Genomic DNA, 11858 nt, shown 5'->3' on the forward strand with positions numbered 1-11858 from the left:
CGCTGACAAGCGTGGGAAGAAGGTAAAGACCAGAAGTCTTCACAAGGTCCCCACAAATCTTCTTCAGGGGTGAATCCCAATCTAATAAAGGTAAAGGCCAAAAGAAACCATGGTGCAAAATCTGTAAGCCGAAGACTCACTGGACAAGTGATTGCACCAAGTCCAAAGACTCAACTCCAGCCACCATTGCCCCTAAGGCAACTGGTACCCCTAGTACAGCTACAATTGGTGGTGGTAATGTTCAGAATAAGGGTGTAGTAGGGTTAACCCTGGGTTCTGAGATGGACTCTGGCCTAGCCAGAGTTCCAACTCAGGCTGGCCTGATCTGTGATGGAGGCATGGATATGTCCACCTTTGTGAGTCCCAGTAATTTGGGCAAATACAGACAGCAGCCTTTGATAAATGGAAAAGAGGCTTTGGCATTCAGGGACACAGGAGCAAGTGTCAAAATGGTGACAAAAGATCTTGTGGATCCTGGGCAGATTATACTTGGTGAAATGTACCAAATGACCAATGCTAGCAATTTCAGAACAGACCATTCTCTGGCAGTTGTTAACGTCTCCTGGGGAGGGGTAACTGGCCTTAGAAAGGTGGTGGTAAGTGCAGACCTACCAGCTGAATGCTTGCTTGGCAATGATCTGGATACTTCAGCTTGGGCTGAGGTGGAGCTCAGGACACATGTAGAAATATTAGGGATCCCTGCTCATGTCTTTGCTGTGAATAGGCCACAGGCCAAAATGTCTAACACAGGACAGACCCTGGATTCTGGAAGAATGGACCAGGTGCCTCCCAAGAGAAGGAGCAGTACGGTTAAGGCAGTGCCTTCCCCTGACTCAGAATACACATCAGTCTCCTGAGGGAGATGATCTTGAACCTGAAGAAGGAACTGTCCCAGAGGAGCTTGAACCTGACCAGGTTGAGTTCTTGGGGACAGATGGCCCTTCCAGGGCTGATCTGAGCAGGAGCAGGAAACCTGCCCCTCTCTTGAACCCCTCAGAAAGCAAGCTGTTGATGAGGCTGCTGGGAGTGCTAGTGGCACCCATAAAATGTATTGGGATGATGGACTCCTTTATTCAGAGTGTAGAGACCGCAAGCCTGGTGCATCCAGGAGGTTGGTGGTTATACCTCTGAAGTTTAGGGGCTTCCTATTGACACTGGCCCATGATATTCCCTTAGCAGGACACCTGGGCCAGAACAAGACTTGGGACAGAATTCTCCCTCACTTTCACTGGCCCCACATGTCAGAAGACACTAAGGAGTTTTGTCGCTCCTGTGTGACCTACCAAGCCAGTGGCAAGGCAGGTGGAACCACAAAGGCCCCCTGATACCACTACCTGTGGTGGGGGTTCCCTTTGAGAGGGTTGGGATTGACATTGTTGGTCCCATGGATCCTCAAACTGCAAGAAGTGTGGCTCGATGGTTCGAGCGGCAGACCCTGATGCAGAGACCTGGCCCGGGACCAGGGTTCAATTCCCGCCTCGGCGGGTCTTGGGCTCAATTTCCGCGGACCTGATAATTCTCGCCTCGGTGCCTACTCTAATCATGGGTCCCACTCTGCAACTCTGGGCAATAGCTTGCTTAATCTCCACAACGGCCCCAACAGCACTGGGGATGCCTGGCTTCACCTTGGGGGTGCCCAGGAGTGGACATTTCACAGGGAAAGCCAGGAAGGGTTCCACAGCGGTATAAGTACAGCGCCAGGACGCCCCGTTGCTGGGGCAGCAGTGCGCTATACAAGTACAAATTTCATCTGGGCACAGATTTATCCTGGTGGTGGTGGACCATGCCACTAGGTACCCAGAGGCAATCTCACTTACGACCACCACAGCACCTGTGGAGGCAAGAGCCCTCTTGGGTGCATTCTCAAGAGTGGGATTTCCTAAGGAGGTAGTATCTGACAGGGGTGCAAACTTCATGTCAAGTTACTTAACTGCAAATGTGGAAGGAGTGTGGAATGAATTACAAATTCACCACACCCTATCACCCACAATGCAATGGTTTAGTTGAAAGATTCAACAAAACCTTAAAGGGCATGAACAAAGGTCTCCCAGAAAAGCTTAGGCACAGATGGGACATCCTTTTGCCCTGCCTTATGTTTGCCTACAGGGAGGTGCCACAAAAGGGGTTGGTTACAGCCCCTTTGAACTTTTGTTTGGCCATCCTGTTAGGGGTCCTTTGTGTCTGGTGAAGGAGGGCTGGGAGTTACCTCTCAAACCCCCTAAACAAGACATAGTAGACTTTGTACTTGGTCTCCGCTCCCAGATGGCTGAATACATGAAAAGGCAACTAAAAACCTTGAGGCTAGCCAGGAATTACAAAAGGTCTGGCATGACCAAAAGGCTGTACTGACCGTTTACCAGCCAAGACAGAAAGTGTGGGTGTTGGAACCTGTGACCCCAGCAGCCCTCCAGGACAAATGGAGTGGCCCCCATACAATTGTTGAACAGAAAGGGGAGGTCACCTACTTGGCAGACCTTGGAACCACTAGGAGTCCCCACAGTGTACTTCATGTCAACAGACTAAAACCATATGTTGACAGGGCAGACATGGGCTTGCTCATGGCTATAGATGAGGGACAGGAGGAAGAGAGTGACCCACTCCCTGACCTGCTCTCTCAGAACCCTGATGATGGATCAGTAGATGGTGTAGCCTTGGCAGGCAGCCTCACCGTCCAGCAGCAAACTGACTGCAGAAAAGTTCTCAGCCAGTTCAGACATATGTTTTCTCTGACTCCAAGTCAGACTACCTGGTGCACTCATGAAGTGGACACTGGGGACAGTCTACCTGTTAAAAATAAGATTTACAGGCAACCTGATCATGTCAGGGGCTGTATCGGGACAGAAGTCCAAAAGATGTTGGATTTGGGAGTCATTGAACCCTCAGATAGCCCTTGGGCTAGACTAGTAGTCCTTGTGCCTAAACCTCACACCAAAGATGGAAAGAGAGAGATGAGGTTTTGTGTGGATTACAAGGGTCTCAAAGCAGTCACTAGGAATGATGCCCATTCCATCCCAAGGGCAGATGAGCTGATAGATACTTTGACCTCAGCCAAGTTTCTAAGCACATTTGACTTGACAGCTGGCTACTGGCAGATCAGACTAGCTGATGATGCAAAGCCAAAGACAGCATTTTCTACCCATAGTGGGCATTATCAATTTGTGATAATGCCCTTTAGTTTGAAGAATGCACCTGCCACTTTCCAAAGGTTGGTGAACAAAGTCCTTACAGGCCTGGAAGACTATAGTGCAGCATATCTAGATGATATTGCTGTGGTTAGCTCCACCTGGGAGGATCACCTGGTCCACCTGAGGAATGTTTTGGAGGCCCTGCAAAAAGCAGGCCTAAGTATCAAGGCTACTAAGTGCCAGATAGGGCTGAGTCAGGTTGTGTACTTGGGCCACCTTGTAGTTCGAGACCAGGTTCAACCATTGCAGAGCAAAATCCAGACCATAATGGACTGGGTTGCTCCCACTACCCAGACTGAGGTGAGAGCCTTCTTAGGCCTGACTGGGTATTACAGAAGATTTGTCAAGGGGTATGGGTCAATAGTGACACCCCTGAATGACTTAACCTCTAAGAAAATGCCCAAAAAGTTTCAGTGGACAGTTATCTGTCAAAAGGCATTTGATGACCTGTAGCAGGCCATGTGCACTTCTCCCATTCTGCAAAGTCCTGATTACTCCAAAAAGTTAATTGTGCAAACATATGCATCTGAGTTGGGGGTAGGGGCTGTACTGTCACAGTTGAATGATGAAGGTCAGGATCAACCAGTACCTTTCATAAGCAGAAGGTTGACCCCCAGAGAGAAACGTTGGTCAGCCATTGAGAGGGAGGTCTTTGCTGTGGTTTAGGCTCTGAAGAAGTTGAGGCCATACTTGTTTGGTACTCACTTCATTGTTCAGACTGACCATAAGCCCCTCTTATGGCTAAAACAGATGAAGGGTGAGAACTCCAAAGAGCTCAGGTGGTCCATCTCCCTACAGGGTATGGACTATACAGTGGACCATAGACCTGGGAGCAACCATGCCAATGCAGATGGACTCTCCATATATTTCCACTTAGAACATGAAGACTCAACTGGCCAAGGTTAGTTTAATGCCCCTGTGTTGGGGGGGGGGGGGGGGGTGTAGGAGAGTAGGATTTGCTTCACATGGTTACCCCCACTTTTTGCTGGTGTTTCACTGTTTCTCGACTTTAGTCTGGCTCGGACCCTGCTATTCAGGGACCCAGCTTTGCTGCTTCCTTGTAGGTCGAGGCCAGGTTCAACCATTGCAGAGAAACATCCAGACCATAATGGACTGGGATGCTCCCACTACCCAGACTCAGGTGAGAGCATTCTTAGGCCTGACTGGGTATTACAGAAGATTTGTCAAGGGGTATGGGTCAATAGTGACACCCCTGAATGACTTAACCTCTAAGAAAATGCCCAAAAAGTTTCAGTGGACAGTTTGCTGTCAAAAGGCATTTGATGACCTGTAGCAGGCCATGTGCACTGCTCCCATTCTGCAAAGTCCTGATTACTCCAAAAAGGTAATTGTGCAAACAGATGCATCTGAGTTGGGGGGTGGGGGTTGTGCTGTCACAGTTGAATGATGAAGGTCAGAATCAACCAGTAGCTTTCATAAGCAGAAGGTTGACCCCCAGAGAGAAATGTTGGTCAGCCATTGAGACGGAGGTCTTTGCTGTGGTTTGGGCTCTGAAGAAGTTGAGGCCATACTTGTTTGGTACTCACTTCATTGTTCACACTGACCATAAGCCCCTCTTATGGCTAAAACAGATGAAGGGTGAGAACCCCAAAGTGCTCAGGTGGTCCATCTCCCTACAGGGAATGGACTATACAGTGGACCTTCGACCTGGGAGCAACCATGCCAATGCAGATGGACTCTCCATATTTTTCCACTTCAAACATGAAGACTCAACTGGCCAAGGTTAGTTTAATGTCCCTGCGTTTGGGGGGGGGGTGTAGCAGAGTAGGATTTGCTTCACATGGTTACCCCCACTTTTTGCTGGTGTTTCACTGTTTTTCGACTTTAGTCTGGCTCGGACCCTGCTGTTCAGGGACCCAGCCTTGCTGCTTCCTTGTAGGTCGACGCCAGGTTCAACCATTGCAGAGCAAATTTCAGACCATAATGGACTGGGTTGCTCCCACTACCCAGACTCAGGTGAGAGCCTTCTTAGGCCTGACTGGGTATTACAGAAGAATTGAAAAGGGGTATGGGTCAATAGTGACACCCCTGAATGACTTAACCTCAAAGAAAATGCCCAAAAAGTGTCAGTGGACAGTTAGCTGTCAAAAGGCATTTGATGACCTGTAGCAGGCCTTGTGCACTGATCCCATTCTGCAAAGTCCTGATTACTCCAAAACGTTAATTGTGCAAACAGATGCATCGGAGTTGGGGGTGGTGGCTGTACTGTCACAGTTGAATGATGAAGGTCAGGATCAACCAGAAGCTTTCATGAGCAGAAGGTTGACCCCCAGAGAGAAACGTTGGTCAGCCATTGAGAGGGAGGTCTTTGCTGTTGTTTGGGCTCTGAAGAAGTTGAGGCCATACTTATTTGGTACTCACTTCATTGTTCAGACTGACCATAAGCCCCTCTTATGGCGAAAACAGATGATGGGTGAGAACCCCAAAGTGCTCAGGTGGTCCATCTCCCTACAGGGGATGGACTATACAGTGGACCATAGACCTGGGAGCAACCATGCCAATGCAGATGGACTCTCCATATATTTAAACTTAGAACATGAAGACTCAACTGGCCAAGGTTAGATTAATCTCCCTGCGTTTGGGGGGAGTGTAGGAGAGTAGGATTTCCTTCTCATTGGTTACCCCCACTTTTTGCTGGTGTTTCACTGTTTTTCGACTTTAGTCTGGCTCGGACCCTGCTATTCAGGGACCCAACCTTGCTGCTTCCTCTCTGAATTGATTCCATATACTTTAGGTACACTCAAGATTGGATTCTGGGGTGCCCTTGTGAGTCACTAGGACATGGTATACTATGTACCCAGGGCATATGTACCCCAGAGGCCTACCAGGGGCTGAAGCATGTATTGTGCCACCCCTGAAAAGCCCTCCAAAATGACACCACAGGTCTGATACTGCAGCCTTGGTAAGGTGGTGCATGCACCCCTTACAGAGGTATTGGTTCACTATACCTCACCTAACACTGCACATAGAAACCTATCAGTCACTCCTATGGCAGGCCTTATCAATCCTGAAGGCAGGATGCTTGGTTATATGTGAGAGGGTGCCCAGGCATGAGCTGAGCCCCTCTGCAGCCTTCGGAATCTCATCTCCGGGGTTGTCAGTAGTGCAGCCTGACCATATACTCTTAAGTGCATTATATCTAAAACGGTAATGCTAGCTTTGGACTGGCTGCAAGAAAACATGTCGTGTTTGGTGTCAAACAGCTTGGAATCATACCCCCACATCAATTCCTGATGTGAAAATATGATCCCACCCTTCTAGAGGGAGAGACATGACAGTACCGGTATACCCGGTATCAACTTAACTGAGCCCTGGCATCACAAAATAGATTCTGCAGCCACAGACACAGGTCTGGCCTCCTGCTGGTGACCAAAACTCCGGCAGGGGAGGCCTGGACAATAGGTTTCCTGTCACAGGGAGGTGTAACCACCTCAGAGACCGGCTGATGTGTCTTGGGGCTTGGTGGGAGCACTCTCAGAGTGCTTTGAAGTCCTGCACTGGGGGCACATTTGGTGTCCCTGTGCATAGTCCAGCTCAAACCGGTTCAGAGGCTTCCAGCCCCTGCTCTGGTGCGAAACTGGACAAAGGAAATGGGTGTATTTACCCCTCTTTCCAAACCCTCCCATAGGTGGGTCCCCAGAGCTAGTCCAATCCCTTCCTTAGGTATAAGTAAGGAACCCCTGGCAACAGGACTTTAGATTTCCCTGGATGAAACTCTGAAGCTGAATCCTGGACCTTCGACGCTCTACTCAAGACTAGAGGACTGAAGAAATCTCCCTTGGGGTCAAGGAGTGACTCCCCTGCTTGACAGGCATCAACTAAGCATTTTGCCGGTCTGTATCTCCGAAGCTCCCGCCAGACTCTGAAGTATTTGCAGCCCAGGAAGAGGATTTCCAGACATCTTACAAGCCAACCCGAGTCCCCAGCATAGCTGAGACCCGCAGCCCTCGTGAGTAACCTGAATCCGGAACTCCTGGTCACCGTGCACATTGGCAAGTGCATTGACTTCTCGACGTCTCTTGAAGTCGTGCTTGGGGTTACTTGTAGCCCCCACCTCGAGCACCATCTGCACTGAAGAGTGTGGGCCTACACTCCCTGAGTGTTTTGTGGGCCCGCTTCTTGCATTTCAGCTCCTGGCTCCTTCACGATTCCTGGTATGTCGACTGGTGGGTCCCTGAGAAGGCAACTTTGATTTTCCTTGGGCTTCCCTGGTTGCTCCAGATGTGTCCTGACTCCCCACCAAGTGGTGAGTCCCTCAGACCTTGCTGGTCTGCACCAAAGCATCTTTCTACTTTCTGCGTGGGTTGCGGTTGCCAAGGTTTGTTGTGTCCAATCCAGGCACCAATGCTGCAGCACTCGACATCCTTTGTGGGACAGCTCGAATCCAGCTCCTGGTCATCCTTGACACCTCCTGGTCCTCGTGGCTGAAGAGTCAAGCTTCACCTTCTCCACCTGAAATCACCCGACCGGTGGGCATTCGCCTATCGTGCTCCTGGTCACTGGCAAGTGACCCAGACTCTGTCCCCTCTGCTTTCAGGTTCTTCTTGACTTCGATCCAGGCTTGGATCTCTTTGGACACTTCGCATCCTTCCGGCAGCAGCATTTCTTCGCCAGCTCCCATTGAAATCGACGACGCGACCCAACACCATTTGACACCTATGCACCCGGCTTCCCTGGGTGAGGTAACACGAGTACTCCGGTGCTCCTGTGGGTGTTGACCCTAGAACTTACTAAGTCCCAAAGGGTTTGGTCCTGACTCATTTCTAAGTGTCCCTAATCTTTAAAAATCAAACTGCGACGTTCCCCATAGAAGCTAACGGGAGCTCGCTGCTGTGTTCTCACACTGCACACGGCCCCCATGGGTCCCCTGTGTCACTACCTTGGGTAGTTCCTTGGGGTCCCAGCGATTCTACAAGCTCTAGGTCTTGGGTCTAGTTAAGTTGTGGTTCTTATTCCACTATTTCTGTATATGGTTTGGCTCGCCCCTAGGGCCTGACGTGTATTTGTGCTATTTTACTGTACTATTTGAAGTGTAACTTATGTGTTTTAACCTCTAGCCTAGAGAATAGGAGGGTGTGTTTAGAAATAAATACATATTTTTTATATATATACCTGGTGTGGTTGTCTTTCATTTAGCCATTCAAGGGATTATAGACTGGTAAAACAAGCTGCTTTACATTCCTTCAAGACTGAGCCTGAAGGCTGCTCTCCATAGCTACCACTAGGATAGTTTTCAATAAAGGTTGTCTTTAACCTATCATCAATAAGGGGTTGTTTGGACTGGTACAGGGTGCCTACTATAACTAGTGGACAGCATATACCAGGCCAACTTCTCACATTGGTGTGCAGCGTGTGGGATTCCAGCTTGCTATTTTTGTACCAGATAATCTCAATTGAGGGACTAACTGAAAACCGCTAAAGGTACCCTAGGTACATATAATACAAGCTTTAGAATACAGTAAGTTCTACTGAACTTAGAGTTGTGTGTTATGGGCTTAGCACACCCTTTCTACAACTCAAGAGAGTTTAGTAGGCCACACTAGAGTAGGTAGTACAATACACCACACCTCACTAGTGATGTCTTCAAGGCTAGGAACCAGTGGGTCCATGCCAGAAGCCAATGGACTTCTACCCTGCAAGTATGATAACCTCCTATTCATGGAATGGAGAGCATTATGCACTGATAGGAAACTGGAGACAGGCAAAAGCCCAACCACCCAGCATCTCATAGAGGTACTCAGGCTGGATGATCTCAGAAGACCTATAGGATCTGAACGGGTAGGCAGAGTGGGTGGGGCAGCACAGGAGAAATTCCCCATGATATGACCTCTAATGCTGACCAGGAAGATGACAATGATCTTGACTTGGAAAATCCAGCTCCCCTGGAAGATGAGGAGGAGGGCCACAATGGTCCCCTCTTTGTCCCTTCAGGAAGAGTTGGTGGTGGGCCTAGAAGGTCTAAATCTCCCTCAGTGGAGTCTACCCATTCTGGTTCATCTATAGAGACCTCTATTTCTTCTCATAGGAGGGAAACCTTCCAGGAGAAGAGGGAGAGATTGGGAGGGAGGAAGCTCAGTTCAAAATCAGAAAACAGCAGGTAGCCCTAGATAAAGAGGCCCTAGAGCTCTACAGAGCTAGAAAAAGATAGGACTAGAGTCCCATGGTGGAAGCAACTTCCCTAGTGATAGGGAGAGGTCTCATGACCATAAAAACCTGAATAAGATTGTCCCTCCCTACCAGAGTGGGGATGACATCCACAAGTGGATAACTGCACCGGAAAAGGCCTGTCAAGTTTAAATGGTCCACCAGGAGCAGTGGGCACTAATCCTAAGGCTCTCCTTTGCAGACAAAGGTAGATATAATCTCCTCATTGTTAGAGAGGAGGAGGCAGATGATTATACCAGTCTGAAAAGTGCATTGATTGAAGGGTTTGGTCTAACCACTGAGAAATACAGGTTAAAGTTCAGAGATACCCAAAAGGCACAGAATCAAGACTGGGTGGACTTTGTAGATTGTGCTACTAAGGCTCTGGATGTATGGTTACTTGGCAGCAAAGTGCATGACTTTCAAGGATTGTACAATTTGATTATGAGGGAGCAGATCCTTAATAACTGTCAAAATCAGCTATTGCACCAGCACCTGGTGGACTCAAATCTGACCTCTCCCCAACAATTGGGAAAGAAGGCAGACAAATGGGTCAGAACCAGGGTGAGGCAGAAGGTTCAGAACCAAGGTGGTGACCAGAAGAAGCAAGATCCTAAAAACGCTGACAAGCGTGGGAAGAAGGGTAAAGACCAGAAGTCTTCACAAGGTCCCCACAAATCTTCTTCAGGGGAAATCCCAATCTAATAAAGGTAAAGGCCAAAAGAAACCATGGTGCAAAATCTGTAAGCCGAAGACTCACTGGACAAGTGATTGCACCAAGTCCAAAGACTCAACTCCAGCCACAATTGCCCCTAAGGCAACTGGTACCCCTAGTACAGCTACAATTGGTGGTGGTAATGTTCAGAATAAGGGTGTAGTAGGGTTAACCCTGGGTTCTGAGATGGACTCTGGCCTAGCCAGAGTTCCAACTCAGGCTGGCCTGATCTGTGATGGAGGCATGGATATGTCCACCTTTGTGAGTCCCAGTAATTTGGGCAAATACAGACAGCAGCCTTTGATAAATGGAAAAGAGGCTTTGGCATTCAGGGACACAGGAGCAAGTGTCACAATGGTGACAAAAGATCTTGTGGATCCTGGGCAGATTATACTTTGTGAAATGTACCAAGTGACCAATGCTAGCAATTTCAGAACAGACCATTCTCTGGCAGTTGTTAACGTCTCCTGGGGAGGGGTAACTGGCCTTAGGAAGGTGGTGGTAAGTGCAGACCTACCAGCTGAATGCTTGCTTGGCAATGATCTGGATACTTCAGCTTGGGCTGTGGTGGAGCTCAGGACACATGTAGAAATGTTAGGGATCCCTGCTCATGTCTTTGCTGTGAATAGGCCACAGGTCAAAATGTCTAACACAGGTAAGACCCTGGATTCTGGAAGAATGGACCAGGTGCCTCCCAAGAGGAGGAGCAGTAGGGTTAAGGCAGTGCCTTCCCCCGACTCAGAATACACATCAGTCTCCTGAGGGAGATGATCTTGAACCTGAAGAAGGAACTGTCCCAGAGGAGCTTGAACCTGACCAGGTTGAGTTCTTGGGGACAGATGGCCCTTCCAGGGCTGATCTGAGCAGGAGCAGAAAACCTGCCCCCCTCTTGAACCCCTCAGAAAGCAAGCTGTTGATGAGGCTGCTGGGAGTGCTAGTGGCACCCATAAAATATATTGGGATGATGGACTCCTTTATTCAGAGTGTAGAGACCCCAAGCCTGGTGCATCCAGGAGGTTGGTGGTTATACCTCTGAAGTTTAGGGGCTTCCTATTGACACTGGCCCATGATATTCCCTTAGCAGGACACCTGGGCCAGAACAAGACTTGGGACAGAATTCTCCCTCACTTTCACTGGCCCCACATGTCAGAAGACACTAAGGAGTTTTGTCGCTCCTGTGTGACCTACCAAGCCAGTGACAAGGCAGGTGGAACCACAAAGGCCCCCTGATACCTCTACCTGTGGTGGGGGTTCCCTTTGAGAGGGTTGGGATTGACATTGTTGGTCCCATGGATCCTCAAACTGCAAGAAGTGTGGCTCAATGGTTAGAGCGGCAGACCCTGATGCAGAGACCTGGCCCGGGACCAGGGTTCAATTCCCGCCTCGGCGGGTCTTGGGCTCAATTTCCTCGGACCTGATAATTCTCGCCTCGGTGCCTACTCTAATCATGGGTCCCACTCTGCAACTCTGGGCAATAGCTTGCTTAATCTCCACAACGGCCCCAACAGCACTGGGGATGCCTGGCTTCACCTTGGGGGTGCCCAGGAGTGGACATTTCACAGGGAAAGCCAGGAAGGGTTCCACAGCGGTATGAGTACAGCGCCAGGACGCCCCGTTGCTGGGGCAGCAGTGCGCTATACAAGTACAAATTTCATCTGGGCACAGATTTATCCTGGTGGTGGTGGACCATGCCACTAGGTACCCAGAGGCAATCCCACTTAGGACCACCACAGCACCTGTGGAGGCAAGAGCCCTCTTGGGTGCATTCTCAAGAGTGGGGTTTTCTAAGGAGG

The sequence above is a fragment of the Triturus cristatus genome, chromosome 4_1 (assembly GCF_964204655.1).
Source record: "Triturus cristatus chromosome 4_1, aTriCri1.1, whole genome shotgun sequence".
Taxonomy (NCBI): Eukaryota; Metazoa; Chordata; class Amphibia; order Caudata; family Salamandridae; genus Triturus; species Triturus cristatus.